At 43.2% G+C, this 27,047-nt stretch overlaps 1 long non-coding RNA gene across 2 annotated transcripts in view; it reads right to left on the bottom strand.

Moving 5' to 3' along the window:
- Window positions 1-1,193: 1,193 nt before the first annotated feature.
- LOC124790095 overlaps window positions 1,194-27,047 on the bottom strand; it is a 42,623-nt gene continuing 16,769 nt past the window's right edge. Inside the window, exons 2-4 of one of the 2 annotated variants that reach the window (XR_007016222.1) lie at window positions 13,204-13,274; window positions 10,243-10,289; window positions 1,194-1,335 (exon numbers count right to left, since the gene is read on the bottom strand). This is a non-coding gene — a long non-coding RNA (uncharacterized LOC124790095). The remainder of the gene's footprint in view (window positions 1,336-10,242; window positions 10,290-13,203; window positions 13,275-27,047) is intronic. The other variant, XR_007016221.1, reaches the window with a different exon arrangement.

Below are 27,047 nucleotides of genomic sequence, written 5' to 3' on the forward strand. Positions count from 1 at the left end.
CCAATCTCTTAGCTCCCTCCTTACACACCTATCTCTTCCTCATCAAAATATCTTCCCAGGGCAGTTCTTTTCTAGTTTCACTGGAAATGTACAGTACACCACTTTTTAATGGTCAATCGCTGTTCCATCGTCTTCACTGCGTTTCAAGTTTTTTTCAATTGTTACATCAAGTGTTTTTTCAAGTGATTAGTGTTCTTCATATCATTTATGATGTTTTTAAATCTGCAGTCCGTCCAGATTTGTACCAGTGTTTTAAACTATTCATTAAGACAGTATTTTTCCTACATTATCCCATTGACATAATCTTTTAAAATAATTTTAAATTATGGTAAATATGTCTCATTGTTTTTTATGTAGCTTCTAAGTTAGATAATAATATCTATTGGCTGAAGAGCCCAGTTGACTGTAATACTGCCACCCCACCTCCAACGCACATGGGGAATGGCGGATGAAATAACAACAAAGTGAAAAGAACAGCATCGTCAGTCAGTGGATTTCTTTCCTGACGACGATGGTGGGAATAGCCATCGAAAACTTGAGAACCTGATTCGAACTGACAGAACTTGAAAACCCAGAAAATTTTATTCAGACATGCCACCAGAAAGACTCTGAGGACACATAGTCGCCGGCCGCTGTGGTCTAGCGGTTCTAGGCGCTCAGTCCGGAACCGCGTGACTGCTACGGTCGCAGGTTCGAATTCTTCCTCGGGCATGGTTGTGTGTGATGTCCTTAGGTTAGTTAAGTTTAAGTTGTTCTAAGTTCTAGGGGACTGATGACCTCATATGTTAAGTCCCATAGTGCTCAGAGCCATTTGAACCATTTGACACATAGTCGTATGTTAAATTGTCGTTAGTTTCCACTGCTGACTCGGTACCATACGTCTTTCGCAACAGATAAAGTTTTATCTAAAGACAGGACAGTCGGTTTTAATTGAGTGTTTTGTATTAACTAGTGTCGGTCATACGAAATGTTACATACAAACTGAATGCGGAAAGATTCTCATTTTTAATATACATGTCTAAGTAGTAGGTTCCATAAAGTGCCTATTACTAATTATTTTAAACAGTCAATATCTTTAATTTCTCTTTGAAATGAGTTCTTATCCATTTTATGTACTTAATAAACAGATGTATAGGTACAAGAAAACAAATTTTATTGCAAAATTTATTTCCACTCATGGATTTGCAGAATATTTCAAAGATACAAGTAATACTGATAGATTCTAGGTTAGAAACTAAATAAATAACAATTTTTTGATATTCTATTACTAACGCAGTAGCCATTTAGTGGTTCTCATGTACGTTGACTTAACATTCCGCCAGTTCTCGTCCTGTTCTGAAAATAAGATAAATTGATAATGTCATAAACTTCTCATCGTAACAACAATACACATGAAATACAATTTATCTGAAACTACACACAAATCTCTCTTAGGCAAGTACGTGCAACAAATGTAATAAAGAAAATTTCTAATAGTATATGTCCATAACATTTCATGATCAGGTAATTGTAATATTGCATAAAAATGCAACAACTAAGTAGCACCATCGTCTTCAAGCAACGACTCAATGAGTTTTCTCGTGAATATGCCAAGCAGGAAACTAATTGGAATGTTGTGCCCTAGAAACACTGTCACTCAGGTAGTAATCTGGAGAATTTCATTTATTGAAACGCAGTTTCAGTTTACGAAAATTTTTAAAAGAAGTGAGATGCATAAATACAGTCACAGAGGTCACAAGGCGAATGCCAAATTAGGCCTTCCTGCACAAGAGTGCCATCTTTCTCATCTTATCAGAGAGTCGAACACAGCCCATCATTGACAGCCCCCGTTCAACCTCCTTCTCCCCTGCCCCTTAAACCCTCTCCCTCCCCCCCCCCCCCCCGCACTCACACACAAGCTGTTGCCATCACACGCCCACTTTCATACCCATCATCCACCCACCCTCAAACACATTACACCATCATCTTTCAACCCCTCCTTCTACAACACACATACTATGCTGTTACACTGTTCTCAAACACATTACACCATCATCTTTCAACCCCTCCTTCTACAACACACATACTATGCTGTCACACTGTCCACTGTCTTAACCTTCAACTCCCTCTCCACACACACACACACACACACACACACACACACACACACACACACACACTTTGGCACTGTGCACTCTCTCGCCCTTTAGCCCCGACTGCCACCTCTGTGCACACACACACTACACCATCATACTGTCGACTCTCTTGACCCTGAAACCCCAGTCTGTGCACACACATACACAAACACATTATGCTATCATTCTATCCACTCTCCCATCCTATAATCTCCCAGTTCACACAAACACACACACACACCATGCCATCTTCTTGCTGTCTCACGCTCTTCAACCACTCTCCCCAAATGCCCACACCTTATGCCATTATAGCGTCCACACTCTAGCCCTTCAACCCTTGTCTCACTACCTCCACCCCTCACACACACACACACACACACACACACACTATGCTGTCTCACTATCCTCTCTCATCTTCATAAACCACTCTCCCCAAACACACACACATTATGCCATTATACTCTCCACAATCTGGCCCTTCAACCCTCAGCCCCCTCCCCCCCCCCCCACACACACACATACTATGCCATCATACCGTTCACACACCCATCGTTCAACCCTCCACTCCTTCACACACATTACATCTTCACACCAAGCACTCTTGCACCTCAGTACATCCTCCTCTCCCACCCCTGCCTATGCATTTAACACCTCTCTCCCCCAACCACTCACAACACACTAATTTATCTCACTGTCCTCTCTCTTTGCTCTTTGATAAGATAGTAGAATACACAAGAACAACTTTTTCAGAAAGAATATTTTTTTTCTTTGATTAACCAAAATATTATCTTAACAATATATTCAATGGTATACACATACTTAAGAGAACTCTGCTAATCATCACATTTGCTGAAGTACTGTACAAGACCAAGAGGAAATTTTAACGAAAATCGAATTTAAAGTTTACTTAGATCAACTTATTGCATTCGGAATAAAAATATTCAATATTGGCTAATAATAGTTTGTAATATTCTCACAAAAAGGTGAAATAATACTTAATACAGTGTTGAAAATCATCTACAAGCGAAAAATTAATTTGAAAGAAGGACATAAGCATGAATGCCCCAGTTGAACTACAACCTACCAAGGTAATGTATGTGTGTATTGAGTTAGATTTTTGCAATAATGAAAGGAATTTTCAGAGTGATTTTACCTAGAAAACTGTCACTGAGTTCAGAAATATTTATTTCTGGTAATAACACTGTCGAATAAGACAAATTTCCTCTCTCAGTGAATGATGTAATTTTTTTAGCCTGTATAAAGTAAGCTCTGCTGTTCCTACAGACACGGCATTGGTACATACATGAGGATGTCTGGCCTATTTCATGGGTACTCGTTACCTGTGAGTTGTGTCTTTCGGACAATACCTCTGAAAGTCTTGTACTCTAGACTACTCTGATACTTGCACTTCCAATTAACGTACAATCAGTATCATCTGTAATGGAATCCGAGAAGGAACATCATCAGCTTATACCAATATGAAGCTGTGTTCTTAACTTTTGAGGTATTGGTCACAAGCATTAGATAACAACAAATATTTTACTGCTATGTATGAGTCTATAATGTCCTTCATTCCTTGAAACCGCGTATTTATTTGTTAATAAACGGTACCAGTCATCGAATAAAAACGTGACACTCCACACACACTGTCATAAATCTTTCACACATGTTGAAACTTAATGAAGTGGTATCACAAAGAAACTGTTTTTGATAGCAGCTTTCATTCTACAGGTTTGGTTATTTGAAGTTCGGCTGAAAATTAAGATTGATATCTGATCTGGCAAAACTAAGCAAATGCTCCATAGTTTCCGGGAGATTTAATGGATCATCTTTGATTGTTTTGCCACAACGAAGAAACAGAACTGGTAGGACTTCACTCATCCATTACGTCGTATCACATATTTGTAAGCCAAAATATCTTAGCAATTGCTTAATAGCGCTACGTTCCACCTTTGGAATAAAATAAACCAGAGATTCTGTGCAGCACAGGTTAGAGAAGTCTGTTTCTGGAAGCATGCGGCCACAGAAGTCCACTATTGTGTACGCAGTTTCCATTAACTACGAGCCACTTGTTTGCGGGCGCGGAGCTGGCGGCCGATAGCGTCCTAGATGTATTTCATCAGATTTAGATCAGGCAAATTTGGTAGCCAAGACTTCAGTGTGACTTCACCGTCATGCTGCTCAAACCAAGGTTGCAGAATTCTGACGTTCTGACACGGACCGTTGTCTTGCTGGAAGATGCCGTCGCTGAGGGGCATAGCGTCAAGCATGAAGGGACACAGGTGGTCTTCAGTAATGCTGGCATAGACCCCAACTGTCTTGGTGTCTGACACAGGTCCTTTAGCTTTATAATCCCCTTAGTGGTCTTTGTCCATGAATCACTGCACATTTGACCAGTCATTCGCCTGAATGATGGTGTATATGAGCAAGACCAATTCCTTGGTGAATGATGAAATGTAGTTGCCCTGACCTGATCCTCGCTCCAGTCTCGAAAATACCGTCCCAATTGCAGTCGTAATTGATAATGATGTCGGATCTACAAGCAAATACGTAAGCGCCGTCTTACATCCAGCAATGTTCCCTGGACAGTGAGCTCAGAAACACTTGTTCCTGTACTGTCGTCACATGTGCCACAAATTGTCATCTCATCATCATCATCATCATCATCATCATCATCATCATCAATAACAACAACAACAGCAACATCCTTATGACAAAAGCCTCCTGTGAGCATTGACCTTTTGTAGAACATCATTCCACTCAGACCTGTTTAGTGCTGAACTCCACCATTTTTCCTTATGTCCTCTCTGACACCTTCCTACGACCATAGTTTTGATCTTCTTCCTCTCGGTGCATGTCCTGCCCATTCCAGTCTTTCGCTCATAACTTAGCTGACAAAATCTGGTTCAGTATATTGGTCATACTTTTAAGATCCAAAGAAACTGGTACACTTTTCTAATATCGTGTAGGGCCCCCGCGAACACGCAGAAGTGCCGCAACACGAAGTGACACGGAGTCGCATTGTCTTGCTGGAATTGCCCAAGTCCGTCTGACATCACAATGGACATGAATGACTGCAGGTGATCAGACAGGATGCTTACGTACGTGTCATTTGTCACTCCAACTGCACACACTCCACGCCATTACAAAGCATCCATCAGCTCGAACAGTGCCCTGCTGACATGCGGAGTCCATGGATCAGGAGGTTGTCTTCAGACCCGTACACGTCCATCCGCTCCATACAATTTGAATCGAGACTCGTCCGACCAGGCAACATGTTTCCAGTGATCATTAGGGGCGCACGAGTGAGCGTATCGATTGTATTTCGTTGAATGGTTCGAACGCTGACACTTGTCGGTGGTCCAGCATTGAACTCTGCAGCAATTTCCGGAATGATTGCACTTCTATCACGTTGAACTATTTTCTTTAGTCTTCGTTTGTTCAGTTTTTGCAGGTTCTTTTTACGGGCGCAGCAATGTCGGAGATTTCATATTTTTCCGGATTCCTGATATTCACGGTACACTCGTGAAATGGTCGTACGGGGATATCCCCACTTCCTCGCTACCCCGGAGATGCTGTGTCCCATCGCTCGTGCGTCGACTGTTACACCAAGTTCAAATGCACTCAAATCTTGATAACCTGCCATTGTGGCTACAGTAACCGATCTAACGACTGGGCCAGACATTTGTTGTCTTATATAGACGTTGCCGACTACAGAGCTGTATTTTGCCTCTTTACTTATCACTGTACTTGAATATGTATGCCTACACCAGTTTCTTTGGCGCTTCAGTGCATAATAGTTGAATCTCCCTCCTCCAGACCCCACTTTCTTCCACTGGCCCAAGAATTTGTCTCAAGATTTTGCTTTCAAATGTTTCCAGTTGTCTTTTATCATATATTGTCAATGTCCTCGGTTCAGTACCGTATGTTAGCAATGGCCCTACTAAAACTTTATACAGGATAGTTTTAGATTTCCTGAACAACAACTTAGATTTCAGATCTTTCAGAGGCCAAGGTAGCAGTGGTTGGCTGACAATTTTTATTTAATTTTTTTTGTTTTTTGTGCTGACATTGTTCTTGCAATGTACTTCTGATCCGAGGTGAGTGAAACTACGCATGACATCAAACGTTATATGACTCGTTTGGATAATCTGTCGTAGTTACAGTCATATACTTAGTTCTCCACGCATTTTTCTATAGGTTCGTCATTCTAGCAGCTCTTTAAAGACTTGTTAAGGCTTCTTTCATTGCCCTTGGGTTTCTTGCAATTTTATCAATATCATCTGCATATGCCAGCACCTGAACTGATTTATTCACGGTAGTCCCTCTTGCACTGATGTCCGCATCCCTTACAGTCATTTCCAAGGCTATTTAAACAAGGGGTAGGATAATGCGTCTCCCCGTCTTACTCCATTTCTGGTGATCGCAGTACTCGATAATATATTCTGTATTTTAATTTGACTCCTACTGTTTTCCATAGTAGCTTTCACTAACTATGAAACTAAACTACGTCCGAACAGATCTCGGAAGACCATAACGACAGTGAACGACCGCCGTGCCATCCTCAGTGTATAGGCGTCACTGGATGCGGATATGGAGGGCCGTGACGTAAGCACACCACTCTCCCGACCGTTGTCAGTTTTCGTGAGCGGAGCCGCTGCTTCTCAGTAAAGTAGCTGTCCAGTTCCCCTCAAAAGCTCTGAGTGCACCCCACTGTCCAGCAGCGCTCGGCAGACCAAAAACCCAAGCCCGACAGCGCTTAACTTCGGTCATCTGACGGGAACCGGTATTACCACAGAGGCAAGGCCTTCGGTGATAGTTTTCATTAAGGCAATCAGTCTACTGGAACGTCTATCTCTTCCATTGCTGTATACAGCTGCCTTCTGTTAATACTGTCGTAGAGTAATCTGCTTACGACAGATTGCCACCTACCCTGGTGTATAGAACAGGCATGCCTCCGACTAAACGTTTTGTAATGAGACGTGAACGTTCAACATCTAATTGCCCACTCGTGGTTTCACCGTCCTTCGACCACTTTCCATAGATGATGTGGGAATGGCGAACCAAAGACTGCGTTTTATTGGCAAAACAGTTAGATGAAACATATCTACTACGCTATCTACACCACGCTATCTACGTTACGCTTGTCTGCCCTCTGCTACAGTAATGCTGTGCTTGAGAGATAGGATTTACGGAGGACATCGAAAAAGTTGAAAGGCGGGCAGCACGTTATGAACTATCACGAAAAATCGGAGAGAGTATTACGGATATGGGCTCAAATGGCTCTGAGCACTACGCGACTTCACTTCGGAGGTCATCAGTCGGCTAGAACTTAGAACTAATTAAACCTAACTAACCTAAGGACATCACACACATCCATGCCCGAGGCAGGATTCGAACCTGCGACCGTCGCGGTCGCTCAGCTCCAGACTGTTGCGCCCAGAACCGCAAGGCCACTCCGGCCGGCCTATTACGGATATGATAAGCGAGTAGTGCGAGAATATTCTTTTGGAGCTCATCTAACGATCATTGTAATAAAATAAGAGGAATCGAAACTCGTACGGAAAGAATTAAGCGGTCTTTTTTCCCGTGCGTTGTTCGAAAGTGAAACGGTAATGAAATAGTGTCAAAGTTGGTAGATAGACCCTTTCCCAGGCATCTTCAACTGTTGTAGTCCTGTCTTCCTCAGTTGCGAGTAATATTACGGTATATTGATAATTTTTACTTATGGAGCGTCTGACAGCAACTGAATAAAACACAATTTTAGTGCCATACGCGTTTCGCCTTATTTTCTGCAAGGCATCATCAGTGGCCTTGAATATGTGCATATGTTAGCTATTTTATTTACATTTTTGTCACTGTGCCTATAGATTACAAACAGTTCTGCTGGTTTCTATTTCCTATTAAGTAGTAATGTTTTCAACTGTACTTACAGGTTGCGTGGACAATTTCTTACATATTACGCTCCTGTTGCATTTTTGGTGTTGTTCTTTTTCTTATGAACGCCAATTTGCGGTTTTTTTACACATTCCACAGCACTATGCACTGAACGCTTGTTTTAATGCAATGTTTTGGTTTCTGTTGCCGACTGTCAAATGTTTTTGCCAAAGATCGAATGTTATTGCCAAAATTATAAGTGTAACTATTGAAGTATCTGTGGTCTGTTCGTGTATGCATACACAAATGCACACACAAATGCATACACGAACAGACCACAGATACTTCAATAGTTACACTTATAATTTTGGCAATAACATTCGATCTTTGGCAAAAACATTTGACAGTCGGCAACAGAAACCAAAACATTGCATTAAAACAAGCGTTCAGTGCATAGTGCTGTGGAATGTGGAAAAAAACCGCAAATTGGCGTTCATAAGAAAAAGAACAACACCAAAAATGCAACAGGAGCGTAATATGTAAGAAATTGTCCGCGCAACCTGTAAGTACAGTTCAAAACATTACTGCTTAATAGGAAATAGAAACCAGCAGAACTGTTTGTAACCTATAGGCACAGTGACAAAAATGTAAATAAAATAGCTAACATATGCACATATTCAAGGCCACTGATGATGCCTTGCAGAAAATAAGGCGAAACGCGTATGGCACTAAAATTGTGTTTTATTCAGTTGCTGTCAGACGCTCCAAAACATTTGACAGTCGGCAACAGAAACCAAAACATTGCATTAAAACAAGCGTTCAGTGCCTAGTACTGTGGAATGTGGAAAAAACCGCAAATTGGCGTTCATAAGAAAAAGAACAACACCAAAAATGCAACAGGAGCGTAATATGTAAGAAATTGTCCACGCAACCTGTAAGTACAGTTCAAAACATTACTACTTAATAGGAAATAGAAACCAGCAGAACTGTTTGTAATCTATAGGCACAGTGACAAAAATGTAAATAAAATAGCTAACATATGTACATATTCCAGGCCACTGATGATGCCTTGCAGAAAATAAGGCGAAACGCGTATGGCACTAAAATTGTGTTTTATTCAGTTGCTGTCAGACGGTCCATAAGTAAAAATTATCAGTATAACTTTCCCAGGCACTTAAGTTTGAATTTGAATGCAGTCAAGTAGATGTAGATTACTTAAGTAGCACGCTTATGTTCTACCAGCTTCTCCGTCCTCAGTAACAAGACCATAATCATCTACCGTTTTCCAAACACACTTATGATAGTGGCGTTCGCCAGTTGCGGCCATTGTCATTGCTAGAATGATTCTCCATTAGTCTCTTCTCCGCGTACTCTCCTTTCCATGCCACTTGTCCGCAACGTCACCAGGCGCCACACAGTGGTCTCACTAAGGCAATAAAAAAAACCACTGGGTTTCTAATGTCTTCACTTATTCTGTGTGCGACTTTCCCTGTTACCAACGACATAATTTAGCTTTGCTTTAATTGTGCTTTCTCAACGAAAGAGAGGTTTATTTGTTGCTCATGCTAATATCAGATGAAGTCATTATGCTGAGACACTAAGTCAAATATTACTTTCTTCCTTTATAACTGCTGGATTTTTACTTTTGATCAGTTGCTTCACAAGTTCGACATCGCTCATACGTAACTCAGAAATTTCCATGGGGTAGTGTACACCCGCGCGTTAGTCGTTTCGAATAAACATGTTCAGTCTCTTACTACTTACCCCAAAATGCCCTGTAAGAAAAGCAACAAATTTTATGTTAAAAACACTTAAATAACTAACAATATGATAATCATTTTTGTTTTGGGTTTAGAAATTACTGGTATGTGTTGAGTTGGGTTGTTTTGGGGGAGGAGACCAAACTGTGAGGTCATCGGTGTTATCGGATTACGGAAGGATGGCGAAGGAAGTCGGCCGTGCCCTTTCAAAGAAACCATTCCGGCATTGCCCTGAAGCGATTTAGGGAATCACGAAAAACCTAAATCAGGATGGACGGATGCGGGATTGAAATATCGTCCTCCCGAAAGCGAGTCCTGTGTGCTAACCACTGCACCACCTCGCTCTGTGAACTTACTGGGTTAAAACGTTACAGTAAAAATAAACATGTGACATTTCTTGGTCTTTCGGGAAAGACTGTTTTTGCTGCGAAGGCATGTTTGCAATATTGATCCTTTTTAAACCAGCTTCAGTTATATATAGTGGTACTTACTGATCAATCCTTTATGAGTTGATATAGAAACCAATACCATTGGAAATCTGCAAATAAGACATATATAACTCAATTACTTTCAGGTGCTATAAAAGTGCTTGGTTATAAATGCAACCTATACCGATTTTTCATGCTTAATCGTATTACAGCATCAGAAACTACTGTTTGTGTACAGGAGAATAAAACAGTGGATTTAATATGATAACTGAATTAAATGGTTACATTACTTTGATTTTTAATGGTCAAAATTGCTTGTTTTTGCAGTAACTGTTCTGAGAACGTGTTCATTTCGCTTTGCAAATCGCAATTTATTATTTGATTTCAGTATATGTTTACCATCGTCAGAGGGTTCTCCGTTTTACTGCTCACCTGAATTCCCCTGAACGGTCTGATCCGTTGCATTGACCTTAGGGAAATTCAAAGTTTTTTTTATATTCCAACTACTGTAATAGTTTTTATTTTTACTTCAGTTAGTAGTTTCACTGGGTTCTAATACTTTAATTAATTTGGCTCTGCATCATGTGTAGGAATTATGGTTGAAATTTATTGTAATCACTTAAAATGTATTTGTTTAGATTATTTTATACTGTTATTAACGATTTTGAGGCAATGAAGCGGTGGTCCTATAGATTTACTTGAGACAGACAACGTTTCGTTCCCGTCTTTGGCACTTGTTTTCGGAGGGGTTTTAGATATACCTCAGATTTGTAAAGTGGCTCTTTACTGTCTGAAGTTAGAATTTACTGCTAAGAGGTTTCTTCCACAAATGTGACGATACTTAAAACTGGCAGTATGATGCTCTGTCTAACTTGCATGTCTCTCCTTATTAACTCTGTGGCGGTTTTTGACGGATTTTGAATCTGGGGTGCTTGTGAATGTGCAGAGGAATCGAGACAGAGTGAGAGCAAAGGCTTCGGCCTAGCAGGTCGGAGACCGGCGTATGCGACCGCCGTCTGTGTGGCGCAAAGTGAAGTTGGGCCCAAAACCACAGAGGGCGGCAACCATTGATCTCCTCGCACAACCACTGCTGGCGGCTACGCTCCGGTACGGCGCCGCGTGCAGGAGTTGCGTGCGACTTTTCTAGCCTCGTAATCCCCTCTACGAATTTCTCGAATCCAGTTGCGAGGCTAAGGACATTGTCGGGAGAAAGGCGGTTGGTGTAAACAAGTAGGTCGCAGCGTTGAAGTGAATACATTTTAGTAGCAGGGGAGAGTTTCAGGTTGTCATTGGAGGCTGGGAAAGACGGTCTACTTTTGGTGGAGTTCTCTACTGGCGGGAATCCTCGTTGTTGGTCGCAGTGGTTCGAAGTTTTGCCGTTGGTGACTGGACCCATTTTAACGGGGAGGAATACGCAGGATGTAAGTGAATGCTTAATGGGGAGGACTAGGCAGAAGGTCGCAAAGGTGCCTTCATCTGAAAAGTTCCGGCTTGGAGGACGTGAAGGTGTCCATATTGGACAGGTACTTGCGGGTAGGACATTAAAGTGTTCGGATTGACTTGGCAGAGCTGTGCAGTAGTCTGTACTGCGTCTTAAAAACTCCTGCTCAGATGTTGACGATTCCTTCGCGAAGTGGACTCCCTGTCTGCACCGCGCAGCTCGGCGCATCACAGCCTTACGGTGCGCACAGGAAGAGTAGCTACATACATTTCACATAATGGAATACAGGACGAACGCCTGTTTCTTCTCCTTATCAACAGCTGAAATCTATTATTAGTGGATTTTATATACTACTTGGTCGAGATCCAATGACTGTTAGCAGAATATGGAATCGGTGGGTTCAGGAGGGTAATACGGAACGCCGTGCTGGATCCCAGCGGCCTCGTATCACTAGCAGGCGAGACGAAAGCCATCTTATCCACATGGCTGTAAGGGATCGTGCAGCCACGTCTCGATCCCTGAGTCAACAGATGGGGACGTTTGCAAGACAACAACCATCTGCACGAACAATTCGACGACGTTTGTAGCAGCATGGACTATCAGCTCGCAGACCGTGGCTGCAGTTGCCTTTGACGCTGCATCACAGACAGGAGCGCCTGTGATGGTGTACTCGACGACGAACCTGGGTGCACGAATGGCAAAACGTCATTTTTTTCGGATGAATCCAGGTTCTGTTTACAGCATCATGATGGTCGCATCCGTGTTTGGCGACATCGCGCTGAACGCACATTGGAAGTGTGTATTCGTCATCGCCATACTGCCGTATCACCCATCATGATGGTATGGGGTGCCATTGGTTACACGTCTCGGTCACCTCTTGTTCGCATTGACGGCCCTTTGAACAGTGGACGTTGCATTTCAGATGTGTTACGACCCGTGGTTTTACCCTTAATTCGATCCCTGCGAAACCCTATATTTCAGAAGGATAATGCACGACCGCATTTTGCATGTTCTGTACGGGCCTTTCTGGATACAGAAAATGTTCGACTGCTGCCCTGGCCAGCACATTTTCCAGATTTCTCACCAATTGAAAACGTGTGGTCAATGGTGGCCGAACAACTGGCTCGTCACAATATGCCAGACTCTACTCTTGATGAACTGTGGTATTGTGTTGAAGCTGCATGGGCAGCTGTTCCTGTACACGTTATCCTAGGTCTGCTTGACTCAATGCCTAGGCGCATCAAGGTCGTTATTACGGCCAGAGGTGGTCGTTCTGGGTACTGATTTCGCAGGATCTATGCACCCAAATTGCCTGAAAATGTAATCACATGTCAGTTGTAGTATAATACATTTGTCCAATGAATACCCGTTTATCATCTGCATTTCTTCTTGGTGTTGTAATTTTAATGGCCAGTAGTGTAGTTGTCAGTTATCAGTGAACATCAGGAGAGAGCAAATTGTTAGAAGCTTAGGTAGTAATAACTGATAGTAGAGCGTAGTGTTACTGCTCAGTGTTCATTCGGTTTATCGAAGTTATTTCTTGCAGAAAATCAAACTGTTGTAATAAATAATTTTATACTTACCAATGCCAGAACAGAAACGAGCCCAAATCGTGCCACGCTGCTTTCACCCGGCCGGACAGCGCCTGACATCACTGTAGGGAGAGAAAACTGTTTTCATCTTAATGCAATCACCGGCTTTTTCTTTGAAATGTTTCTGGAACGGAAATTCCTGACAGATTAAAACGTGTGTTGGACCAGCACTCAAAATTGCGGCCCTTGCCTTTCGCTGGCATGTAGTCTATCAATTGAGCTACACGAGCACGACTTACTACCCATGGTCTTGCCGTACTTCCACGGGCATCTCATCTCCTACGTTCCTGGGTTCGAGTTCCTGTCCCACACACACTTTTAATCAATCAGAAATTTTCATATCCACGCCCTGCTGCAGAATGAAATTTCACTCTGGATGTTTCTAAGTTTTTACTGTTACTGGTGAATTAGAAAATGAAGCAAACGATCATTAAGGTCTGAAACCTCTAGCAGACAGGCAAATTGCTATTTAACAAGTAAAGAAAGGTGTGGAAAGGAACTCGCGACTTGGTGTCCACATCGAACAACTCATGCCACTGATTTTTTCCCTGTCTCTTTCTTCATCACCTTTCTTCTTCAGGGAGGTCGGTTCTGTACAGATAGCGCATAGCATCTTGTCAGTATCTATCGATGCAGACTTTGCTCAGCTTTGTTACATTTTTTTAAATTTTATAGGTCCGCTACAATATCAAATCATAAAGCATTTCACAGATCTTACTGTTTTGCCAGATAGAACATGTGGCCGATTTGACAATTCTGAGTGACTTATTGACACCCTAAGTGAACGACTTGAATTACAAGGGCACTGCATATACACGCTATAACCGATTTCATCTAGGTTTGTGGAACAGGCAGGGATTGGGCAGAAATGAAAGTGACAGGTATGGAAGCTCCTGATCGCCAAGCGTTTTGAAAAAAAAAGTTGTATTTTTGGCGCAGGTGGGGCGAGTCGTGAGCCATTTATGTTAGCCTGTTTTACAGGCAGCATTTGGATCAGCGAAAGGAGGATTGTGGATCCCGATGGGGAAAATTTTTTATTTCTTTTATTTTTAATTTTTACGTTAGTTTCTCTGCAAATAAACCGAAATAAAGCTCAACATATTGTATGTATCAATATTTTCGCATGTATCAATATTTTGCATGTAAAGGAATTTCTCGACTAATAGAATGAAGCCCTACGTTCAGGGAAAGAAATTTATTTTGTTAACTGAGTCGTGTGGAGGACAAAAAAGTCCACAGTTGGACGACATGATTTTTCAAGATAGAGGAATGCCATCATGGAGTATCAAAATGATTCGGTCCCCAAGCACTCCGCTAGTGCAACCCTGCTGTTACGCAAGAAGATAATACGGAAAAACGACAGGTAAAATTTTGCTAAGTCCCTATAGCCCGACATTTCTCAAGCACATGGAAGTATCAAAGGAACCAGCCATTAGGCGTAAACATTTCGACACATCCGGTCACTAAGAGTGCGACATCAACACTTCTGTGTGTGAGTGCAAGCAAGCTCCACGGAAGAATGTAGGACAAATGCAGACTAAACTTCGTTATTCTAGTAACCTTATGTAAGAAGTGCTAGGTACGATGTAAAACCACCTTTCAATGGTTTAATGAAGCGGCTATGATACTCACACAAACTCATTAAGCCAATACTGTAAAACGGAAGACCACTGACTACTCTTAATGAGCGAGACCGATACGATCATTACAAGCAACGTCTTTCAACAAAGCCGCTCCCCGATGACATGAGTACTAGAGGCAGTCGATCAGTAGGATCGATTTTGTTCATGCCGTTTGCACTCTGTTCTCTGATTGTTGCTTTGCAGTATCCGCTGTGAGATTCATCCAGCACCTTTCCGCAACTCTCGCTGCCTTATGTGACGACCACTGATCTGTAGCCACGGATGACTATGACCGGCATCAAGTAATGAAACCGCGGCTAATGGTAGTTCGCAGTCTGCCAAAACAATTCCAGTTCATGAAACCAGTTTCTCTTAAGACTTTAGTATCGCTGCAGTCAGCGTCGTACCGAACGAACAGTCCAGGATCAGCATCCAATAGAACATCACGGCACCCGACATAGCAGTCCATGTGATAGAGTTACACTACTGGCCATTAAAACTGCTACATCACGAAGATGACGTACTACAGACGCTAAATTTAACCGACAGGAAGAAGATGCTGTGATACGCAAATGATTAGCTTTTCAGAGCATTCACACCAGGTTGGCGCCGGTGGTGACACCTACAACGTGCTCACGTGAGGAAAGTTTCCAACCGATTTCTCATACACATACAGCAGTTGACCGGCGTTGCCTGGTGAAACATTGCTGTGATGCCTCGTGTAAGGAGGAGAAATGCGTACCAACACTTTTCCGACTTTGATAAAGGTTGGATTGCAGCCTATCGCGATTGCAGTTTACCGTATCGCGACATTGCTGCTCGCGTTGATCGAGATCCATGACTCTTAGCAGAATATGGAATCGGTGGGTTCAGGAGAGTAAGACAGAACACCGTGTTGGATCCCAACGGCCTCGTATCACTAGCAGTCGAGATGACAGGCATCTTATTCGCATGGCTGTAACGGATAGTGCAGTCACGTCTCGATCCCTGAGGCAACAGATGGGGACGTTTGCAAGACAACAACCATCTGCACGAACAGTTCGACGACGTTTGCAGCAGCATGGACTATCAGCTCGGAGACCATGACTATGGTTACCCTTGATGCTGCATCCCAGACAGAAGCGCCTGCGGTTGTGTACTCAACGAGGAACCTGGGTGCACGAATGGCAGAACGTAATTTTTTCGGATGAATCCAGGTTCTGTTTACAGCATCATGATGGTCGCATCCGTGTTTGGCGGCATCGCGGTGGACGCACATTGGAAGCGTCATCGCCATACTGGCGTATCACCCGGGGTGATGGTATGGGGTGGCATTGGTTACACGTCTTGGTCACTTCTTTTTCTCATTGGCGGCACTTTGAACAGTGGATGTTACATTTCAGAAGTGTTACGACCCGTGGATCTACCCTTCATTCGATCCCTGCCAAACCCTACATTTCAGCAGGATAATACACGACTTCATGTTGCAGGTCCTGTACGGGCCTTTCTGGATACAGAAAATGTTCGACTGCTGTGATGGCCAGCACATTCTCCAGATCTCTCACCAATTGAAAACGTCTGGTCAATGGTGGCCGAGCAACTGGCTCGTCACAATACGCCAATCACTACTCTTGATGAACTGTGGTATCGTGTTGAAGCTGCATGGGCAGCTGTACTTGTACACGCCATCTAAGCTCTGTTTGACCCAATGCCCAGGCGTATCAAGGCTGTTATTATGGCCAGAGGTGGTTGTTCTGGGTACTGATTTCTCAGAATCTATGCACCCAAACTGCGTGAAAATGTAATCACATGTCAGTTCTAGTATAACTTATTTGTTCAAATAATACCCGTTTGTCATCTGCATTTCTTCTTGGTGTAGCAATTTTAATGGCCAGTAGTGTACATGGGCAGTGACACGAGAGGGAGAGAATAATACGAGGACAGCGTGCGAGTCGAATACACACACAGGCCGCAGTCACGGCCTCATCCGTAGCAGACCAGCCGACGGGAAGCTTCTTCCTAATTAACGGGCGGGCAACCCGCCTCACTACTTGTCATCGACCTCCACCCACGGCTGTAGCAGCGATGTTCAGCATCCCTGAGTCTACCTGCAGACTCAGCAGACACCACTCGGGGTTATGGTGTCAAGGACCGACGAGGAAGACACGACAACAAGATTTATTCTGAGGAATAAAAGAAGCAACAAGATTTATTCTGAGGAATAAAAGAAGCAACATTTAATCTAGTGTTATTGAATCTGACGACGCCTACAGGTTCCGCAGTCTCCATTCTGCCGGGACAGAAGGCATTTCCAGCCAGGGAGTGAGCGATCTCTACAGTACGATTTCTCTTTTCACCAAAAGTAAGGCTCTGAGCACTATAGGACTTAACATCGGGGGTCCTCAGGCTCCTAGAACTTAGAACTACTTAAACCTAACTAACCTAAGTATCACACACATCCATGTCCGAGGCAGGATCGAACCTGCGGCCGTAGCGGTCGTGCAGTTCTAGACTGAAGCGCCTAGAACTGCTTGGCCACAGCGGCCTGCATCTAAAGTAAGGAATTTGATCAAAAACCTACAAAACTATGTTATCTCATAGAGAGGTACTGATCAATAATTCGGTTTATATGCAGTGTAAGTAACATAAAAACTGAAAACAAGAAAACGGGACAAGGGTTCAGCCTAGAGACTCGACCCCACCAGCGTCAGACTGCCGCAATCACTACCTGGAACCTAACTTAATACAAATGGCTCATGCTCGCCCGACGAGCACAAAAATGCTATTTTTTCCAAACACTTGGCCATTTGAAGCTTTCACTTCTCTCACTTTCATTTCTGGTCAAGCCCTGCATATAACACAAATTTGGATGGAATTGATGATGACGAGTATATGCGTTCCCCTTGTTAATCTCTGTGGCCGCCGAACGTTGGTTACGGTGGTTGTCTCCTGCATGTAACTTTCTTCTACGTCTAACCATAAAACAATGTCCACGTGACAAAGAGTAACATTTTACTACCTATATTTTGACGTTACATGCAGCAAAGGAAGAAAAATGTTTCTTTCATTTTGTTGGGAGCAGAGATCAAGTGACTGTTGCAGTAAATGTAATATCAATACATCAGGTTTTTTTTCCCGACGTTAGTTTCTGATCATATTCATTGTCACTTTAGGCCTGATGTCAAGGATTATGATCTTGCAAGACAGTATCTTGTACGTTGTTTTGTGATGCACTGTCTAAGAGCAATAATTTCTTCTTTTTGTCATGAGTGTTCTGATTGGTTTCATATAGGCCGCCACCAATTACTCTCCTGTGCCAACATCTTCGTCTTAGTGTAGCACTGGCACTCTGTGTCCTCAATTACTTGTTGGATGTGTTCCAGTCTCTGTCTTCTCCTATAGTTTTTACCCTCTGCAGATCCTTCTAGCGCCATGGAAGCTATTCCCTGATGTCTTATGTCCTGTTATCCTTTCTGTTATTCTTGTTACCGTTTTCCATATCTTCCTTTCTGCACTCATTCTGCGGAGAACCTCCTCACTCCTTACCTTATCATCTAATTTTCGAAGTCCTTCTGTTGTATGACGTCTCAAACAACTCTATTCCATTCGTTTCCTCTTTTCCCATAGCCCATGGTTCACTACCATACAATGCAGTGCTTCAAAGTCACACTCTCAGAAAGTTCTTCCCCAAATTAAGGACCTTATTTGATACTAGTAGCCTTCTTTTTATCAGAAATGATCTCTTTGCCTGTACTACTCCGTTTTTTATGTCGCGTTTACTTCATCTGTCACGCGTTATTTATCATCTGCGGTAGTAGAGCCCCTTCATCTACATCTTGGTCACCAAGTTTGATGCTAAATTTATCAGTAATCACATTTGTGATATTCTTCTTTGGTTTGTTCTCAATTCATACTCTGTGCTCATTATACAGTTCATCCCATTCAACCGATTCTATAAATCGCTTCAATTTCATTAGGGTGGCAAAACCTTCAGCGAATCTCATTTACTTTCTTTCACATGTAATTTTAATCCCACTCTTCATCCTTTATTTTATTTCCATCACCGCTTCTTCGATGCGTAGAATGATTGTATCCGTGTCTCACACAATTTTTAATGCGGGCACTTTGTGTTTCGTCTCCCACTCTTGTCGTTCCCTCTTGATTCTTGTACTGATTGTATAGTACCAGTCTTCACCACAACTAATCGCTACTTTTTTCCGGCATTTCCAACAGCTTCTACATCTACATCTACATAGATACTCCGCAAGCGATCGTAAGGTGCGCGGTGGATAGTACCCTGTACCACTACTTGTCATTTCTGCTCTTGTTCCACTCACAAATAAGGCAAGGGAGAAACGACTGTCTGTACGCCTCCGTATGAGCCCTAATTTCTCGTGTCTTATCCTCGTGGTCCGTGCGCGCGATGTATGTTTGTGGCTGTAGAATCATTTGGCCGTCAGCTTCAAATGCCGGTTCTCTAAAATCCTCAATAGTGTTTCTCGGAAAGAACGTCACCTAACCTTCAGAGATTCTCATTTGAGTTCCCGAAGCATCTCCGCAACATTTACGTGTTGTTCGATCGTACCGATAACAAATCTACCAGTCCGCCTCCGAATAGCTTCGATGACTTCGTTGAATCCGATCTGGCACGGATCCCAAACACTCGAGCAGTACTCAAGAATACGTCGTACCAGCGTCCTATATACGGTCTCCTTTATAGATGAACCACTCTTCCCTAAAATTCTTCCAATAAACCGAAGTCGAACATTTACCTTCCCTAACGCAGTTCATGGAAGAAGCTTGTATATGGATGTACATGGAAGAAGCCTGGAGATACTGGAAGGGGTCAGATACATTATATAATGGTAAGACAGAGATTTAGGAACCAGGTTTTAAATTATAAGACATTTGCAGGGGCAGATGTGGACTCTGACCACAATCTATTGGTTATGAACTGCAGGTTAAAACTGAAGAAACTGCAAAAAGTGGGAAATTGAGGAGATGGGACCTGGATAAACTGAAAGAACCAGAGGTTGTAGAGAGCTTCAGGGAGAGCATTAGGGAACTATTGACAAGAATTGGGGAAAGAAATATAGTAGAAGAATGGGTGGCTTTGAGAGACGAAATAGTGAAGGTAGCAGAGTATCAAGTAGGTAAAAAGAGGAGGGCTAATACAAATCCTTGGGTAACAGAAGAGATATTGAATTTAATTGATAAAAGGATAAAATATAAAAATGCAGTAAATGAAGCAGGCAAAAAGGAATACAAACGTCTCAAAAATGAGATCGACAGGAAATGCAAAATGGCTAAGCAGGGATGGCTAGAGGACAAATGTAAGGATGTAGAGGCACATATCACTAGGGGTAAGATAGATACTGCCCACAGGGAAAGAGAACCACTTGCATTAATATCAAAATCTCAGGTGGAAACCCAATTCTAAGCAAAGAAGGGAAAGCAGAAAGATGGAAGGACTATATAGAGGGTCTATACAAGACGATGTTCTTGAGGGCAATGTTATAGAATTGGAAGAGAATGTAGATGAAGTTGAAATAGGAGATATGATACTACGTCAAGAGTTTGACAGAGCATTGAAAGACCTAAGTCGAAACAAGGCCGCGGGAGTAGACAACATTCCATTAGAACTACTGATAGCCTTGGGAGGGCCAGGCCTAACAAAACTCTACCATCTGGTGAGCAAGATGTATGAGACAGTCGAAATACTCTCAGACTTCAAGAATAATATAATAATTCCAATCCCAAAGAAAGCAGGTGTTGACAGATGTGAAAATTACCGAACTATCAGTTTCATAAGCCACTGCTGAAAAATACTAATACGAAAACTGGTCGAAGCCGACCTCGGGGAAGATCAGTTTGGATTCCGTAGAAATGTTGTAACAAGTGAGGCAATACTAACCCTACGACTTATCTTAGAAAATAGATTAAGGAAAGGGAAACCTACGTTTCTAGCTTTTGTAGACTGAGAGAAAGCTTTTGACAATGGTGGCTGGAATACTCTCTTTCAAATTCTGAAGGTGGCAGTGGTAAAATACAAGGAGCGAAAGGCTATTTACAATTTGTACAGAAACCAGATGGCAGTTATATGAGTTGAGGGGCATGAAAGGGACGCAGTGGTTGAGAAGGGAGTGAGACAGGGTTGTAGCCTCTCCCCGATGTTATTCAATCTGTATATTGAGCAAGCAGTAAAGGAAACAAAAGAAAAATTTGGAGTAGAAATTAAAATGCATGGAGAAGAAATAAAAACTTTGAGGTTCGCCGATGACAATTTAATTCTATCAGAGACAGCAAAGGACTTGGAAGAGCAGCTGAACGGAATGGACAGGGTCTTGAAAGGAGGATATAATATGAACATTAACAAAAGCAATGTATTCGAATTAAATCGGGTGATGCTGCAGGAATTAGAATAGGAAATGAGGCGCTTAAAGTATTAAATGGGTTTTGCTATTTGGGGAGCAAAATAACTGATGGTGGTCAAAGTAGAGAGGATATAAAATGTAGACTGGCAATGGCAAGGAAAGCATTTCTGAAGAAGAGAAATGTGTTAACATCGAGTGTAGATTTAAGTGTCAGGAAGTCGTTTCTGAAATTATTTGCTTGGAGTGTAGCCATGTATGGAAGTGAAACATGGACGATATATAGTTTACACAAGAAAAGAATAGAAGCTTTCGAAATGTGGTGCTACAGAAGAATGCTGAAGATTAAATGGGTAGATCACATAACTAATGAAGAGGTATTGAATAGAATTGGAGAGAAGAGAAATTTGTGGCACAAGTTCATCATCAATTTAGTTTTGGAGGGCAGCGTGGAGGGTAAAAATCGTAGAGGGAGACCAAGAGATGAATACACTAAACATATTCAGAAGCATGTAGGTTGCAGTAGGTACTGGGAGATGAAGAAGATGAAGAATCTTGCACAGGATAGAGTAGCATGGAGAGCTGCATCAAACCAGTCTCAGGACTGAAGACCACAACAACAACAACCGCAGTTCTCACGTGCTCGTTCCACTTCGTATCGCCTTGCAACGTTACAGGTAGATATGTAATTGACTTGACCGCGTCAAGCAGGACGCTGGTAATACTGTATTCGGACATTACAAGATTGTTCTTCCCACCCATCCGCATTAACTTACATTTTTCCACATTTAGGGCTAGCTGCCATTCGTCGCGCCAACTAGAAATTTTGACTACGTCGTCTTGTATCTTCCTACAGTCACTAAACTTCGACACCTTACCACACATCACGGCAACATCAGCAAAGAACCATAGATTTCTGCCCACCTTTTCAACCAAATCATTTACGTAGATAGAGAACAGCAGCGGTCCTATCACACTGCCTTGGGATGCTCCTGACGATACCCTTGTCAGGAGGGTCAGTTTGCGTTTATCACTGGAATTACCACTGCGCTTAATGCAGACGCTCTCGCTTTTAACTTCACCAATTATTGTTTTGACTTTTCTATTCGCTGAATCAATCCTTCCTAAACATTTTTAACCCAGATTCTTTTAAATAGTTCTTCTATTCCCAAAGATACTTCACGGATGCGTTTTTTGTGTCTATGTTTCTCTGTCCAACTTCAGCGATGTCCCTTCTTAGAGATGTTCATTTTACTGGCTAGGCTCAATACCGTTTCTTCCAAATCCACCAGAAACAAACGCAAAGTAATTTTATTTAAAAAAAACGTATAAAGTGTCACTAGAAGCCTTCCTAAGAGACAATCTCCATTCCTTACGAACTGATAATGCAAATGTAGACGAGATGTGGCTCAAATTCAAAGATATAGTAGCAACAGCAACTGAGAGATTCATACCTCATAAATTGGTAAGTAATGAAACTGATCCCCCATGGTACACAACGCTGTTGCAGAGGCAACGGAAAAAGCATGCGAAGTTCAGAAGTACGCGAAAATCCCGAAGATTGACTAAAATTTACAGACGCGCGAAGTTTGGCACGTACTTCAATGCGAAATGCCTTTAATAGGTTCCACAACGAAACATTGTCTCGAAATGTGGTAGAAAATCCGAAGAAATTCTGATCGTATGTAAAGTACACAAGCGGCAAGACGCAGTCAATACCTTCGCTGCGCAGTGCCGATGGTACTGTTACCGACGACTGTGCCGCTAAAGCGGAGTTATTGAACGCAGTTTTCCGAAATTTCTTCACCAGGAAAGACGAATGGAATGTTCCAGAATTTGAACCACGAACAGCTGCTAGCATGAGTTTCTTAGAAGTAGATACCGTAGGGGTTCCGAAGTAACTCAAATCGCTGGATACGGGCAAGTCTTCAGGTCCAGATTGTATACCGATTAGTTTCAGATTAGACTGATAAAATAGCTCCCTACTTAGCAATCATATACAACCACTCGCTCGCCGATAGATCTGTACCTAAAGATTGGAAAATTGCGCAGGTCGCACCAGTGTTTAAGAAGGGTAGTAGGCGTAATCCATCGAAGTGCAGACCCATATCATTGACGTCGGTTTCCAGTAGGGTTTTGGAGCATATACTGTATTCAAATACACTCCTGGAAATGGAAAAAAGAACACATTGACACCGGTGTGTCAGACCCACCATACTAGCTCCGGACACTGCGAGAGGGCTGTACAAGCAATGATCACACGCACGGCACAGCGGACACACCAGGAACCGTGGTGTTGGCGTCGAATGGCGCTAGCTGCGCAGCATTTGTGCACCGCCGCCGTCAGTGTCAGTCAGTTTGCCGTGGCATACGGAGCTCCATCGCAGTCTTTAACACTGGTAGCATGCCGCGACAGCGTGGACGTGAACCGTATGTGCAGTTGACGGACTTTGAGCGAGGGTGTATAGTGGGCATGCGGGAGGCCGGGTGGACGTACCGCCGAATTGCTCAACACTTGTGGTGTGAGGTCTCCACAGTACATCGATGTTGTCGCCAATGGTCGGCGGAAGGTGCACGTGCCCGTCGACCTGGGACCGGACCGCAGCGACGCACGTATGCACGCCAAGACCGTAGGATCCTACGCAGTGCCGTAGGGGACCGCACCGCCACTTCCCAGCAAATTAGGGACACTGTTGCTCCTGGGGTATCGGCGAGGACCATTCGCAACCGTCTCCATGAAGCTGGGCTACGGTCCCGCACACCGTTAGGCCGTCTTCCGCTCACGCCCCAACATCGTGCAGCCCGCCTCCAGTGGTGTCGCGACAGGCGTCAATGGAGGGACGAATGGAGACGTGTCGTCTTCAGCGATGAGAGTCGCTTCTGCCTTGGTGCCAATGATGGTCGTATGCGTGTTTGGCGCCGTGCAGGTGAGCGCCACAATCAGGACTGCATACGACCGAGGCACACAGGGCCAACACCCGGCATCATGGTGTGGGGAGCGATCTCCTACACTGGCCGTACACCACTGGTGATCGTCGAGGGGACATTGAATAGTGCACGGTACATCCAAACCGTCATCGAACCCATCGTTCTACCATTCCTAGACCGGCAAGGGAACTTGCTGTTCCAACAGGACAATGCACGTCCGCATGTATCCCGTGCCACCCAACGTGCTCTAGAAGGTGTAAGTCAACTACCCTGGCCAGCAAGATCTCCGGATCTGTCCCCCATTGAGCATGTTTGGGACTGGATGAAGCGTCGTCTCACGCGGTCTGCACGTCCAGCACGAACGCTGGTCCAACTGAGGCGCCAGGTGGAAATGGCATGGCAAGCCGTTCCACAGAACTACATCCAGCATCTCTACGATCATCTCCATGGGAGAATAGCAGCCTGCATTGCTGCGAAAGGTGGATATACACTGTACTAGTGCCGACATTGTGCATGCTCTGTTGCCTGTGTCTATGTGCCTGTGGTTCTGTCAGTGTGATCATGTGATGTATCCGACCCCAGGAATGTGTGAATAAAGTTTCCGCTTCCTGGGACAATGAATTCACGGTGTTCTTATTTCAATTTCCAGGAGTGTATTACGAATCACCTCGAAGGGAACGATCTATTGATACGTAATCAGCATGGTTTCAGAAAACATCGTTCTTGTGCAACGCTAGCTCTTTATTCGCACGAAGTAATGGCCGCTATCGACAGGGGATCTCAAGTTGATTCAACGTTTCTAGATTTCCGGAAAGCTTTTGACACCGTTCCTCACAATCGACTTCTAATCAAGCTGCGGGCCTATGGGGCATCGTCTCAGTTGTGCGACTGGATTCGTGATTTCCTGTCAGGAAGGTCGCAGTTCGTAGTAATAGACGGAAAGTCATCGAGTAAAAATGAAGTGATATCAGGTGTTCCCCAGGGAAGCGTCCTGGGACCTCTGCTGTTCCTGATCTATATAAATGACCTGGATGACAATCTGAGCAGTTCTCTTAGGTTATTCGCAGAGTATGCTGTAATTTACCGTCTAGTAAGTTAATCCGAAGACCAGTATCAGTTGCAAAGCGATTTAGAAAAGATTGCTGTATGGTGTGGAAGGTGGCAGTTGACGCTAAATAACGAAAAGTGTGAGGTGATCCACATGAGTTCCAAAAGAAATCCGTTGGAATTCGATTACTCGATAAATAATACAATTCTCAAGGCTGTCAATTCAACTATGTACTTGGGTGTTAAAATTACGAACAACTTCAGTTGGAAAGACCACATAGATAATATTGTGGGGAAGGCGAGCCAAAGGTTGCGTTTCATTGACAGGACTCTTAGAAGATGCAACAGCTTACACTACACTCGCTCGTCCTCTGTTAGAATATTGCTGCGCGGTGTGGGATCCTTACCAGGTGGGATTGACGGATGACATCGAAAGGGTGCAAAAAAGGGCAGCTCATTTTGTATTATCACGTAATGATACGCGAGTTGGGATGGAAGTCTTTAAGGCAAAGACGTTTTTCGTCGCTGCGAGATCTATTTACGAAATTTCAGTCACCAACTTTCTCTTCCGAATGCGAAAATATTTTATTGAGCCCAACCTACATAGGTAGGAATGATCATCAAAATAAAATAAGAGAAATCAGAGCTCGAACAGAAAGGTTTAGGTGTTCGTTTTTCCCGCGCGCTGTTCGGGAGTGGAATGGTAGAGAGATAGTGTGATTGTGGTTCGATGAACCCTCTGCCAAGCACTTAAATGTGAATTGCAGAGTAATCATGTAGATGTAGATGTAGATGTGTTAGGCCTTGTCGCAGTTATGTACGGCCTCAGAATACTTCAAACGTGGATCATCACTGCATAATACTTCAGCATCCCACTTTTCCCACATTGATCCTTCCAGACGATTCTCTTAAATTTTTTAGGAAAGAGTGTCATGCGAGACACAGCTGGCCCTCTTTGTCCATGATATACAACAGGCTCTAGATACCAACTCCTAGGCTGATGCCATATTCCTCGGCTTTGGAAAGGCATTCGACTCAGTTCCACACTGTCATTTCCTGCAAAAAGTGTGCGCTTACGGTCTATCCGATGACATGCGGTTGGATTGAAAGTTCTCTAACAGACAGAGAGGAGTCTGTAGTCCTGAATGGGGTGACTTCAACAGAAACAAGCGTAACATTAGCTGTGCCCCAGGGAAGCGTAGTAGGTCCGCTGCTTTTTTACGATTTACGTAAACGACCTGGTTGATGGTATTGTCAGCGGCATTACACTGTTTGCCGTAGTCTACAGGAAAGTAGTATCACGCGAAAGTTGTGGACAAATCAATGAGGATTTGCAGAAAATAAATGCGTGATGTAATGATTGGCAGTTATTTTATTAGTAAGTGTAACCTACTGCGTATAATAAGGCGAAAATCCCCATTAATGTACGAGTACAAAATAAATGCCCAGTCTTTGAAAGCAGTAACATCAGTAAATTATCTGGGAGTGACTATACAAAATGATCTCAAATAGAACGATCGGATTACACAAGTAACGGGTAAGGCGAACTCTAGATTGCTGTGTATTAGTAGAATCCTGAAGCGATAAATGCTTACAAAACTTTAGTTCGTCCAATCTGTATGGGACCCTTACCAATTGGGTCTGATTCAAGAGACTGAGAAGGTCCAAAGAAGAGCGGCAAGATTCGTGACTGGTACATTTAGCCATCGCGAGAGCGTTACAAATCTCGTAGAAAGTTTGAAGTGGGCACAATTGCAGATAGACGACGCTGTAAACAGAAGCGGCTGCTCACTAAATTCCAAAATCCGATCTTCGCCGAGGATGTAGAGCATATATTATTAACACCAACTTTCAAAAAGCACAATTATCACCATTCAAAGGTATGGGA

The sequence above is a fragment of the Schistocerca piceifrons genome, chromosome 3 (genome assembly GCF_021461385.2).
Source record: "Schistocerca piceifrons isolate TAMUIC-IGC-003096 chromosome 3, iqSchPice1.1, whole genome shotgun sequence".
In the NCBI taxonomy this organism is placed as follows: domain Eukaryota; kingdom Metazoa; phylum Arthropoda; class Insecta; order Orthoptera; family Acrididae; genus Schistocerca; species Schistocerca piceifrons.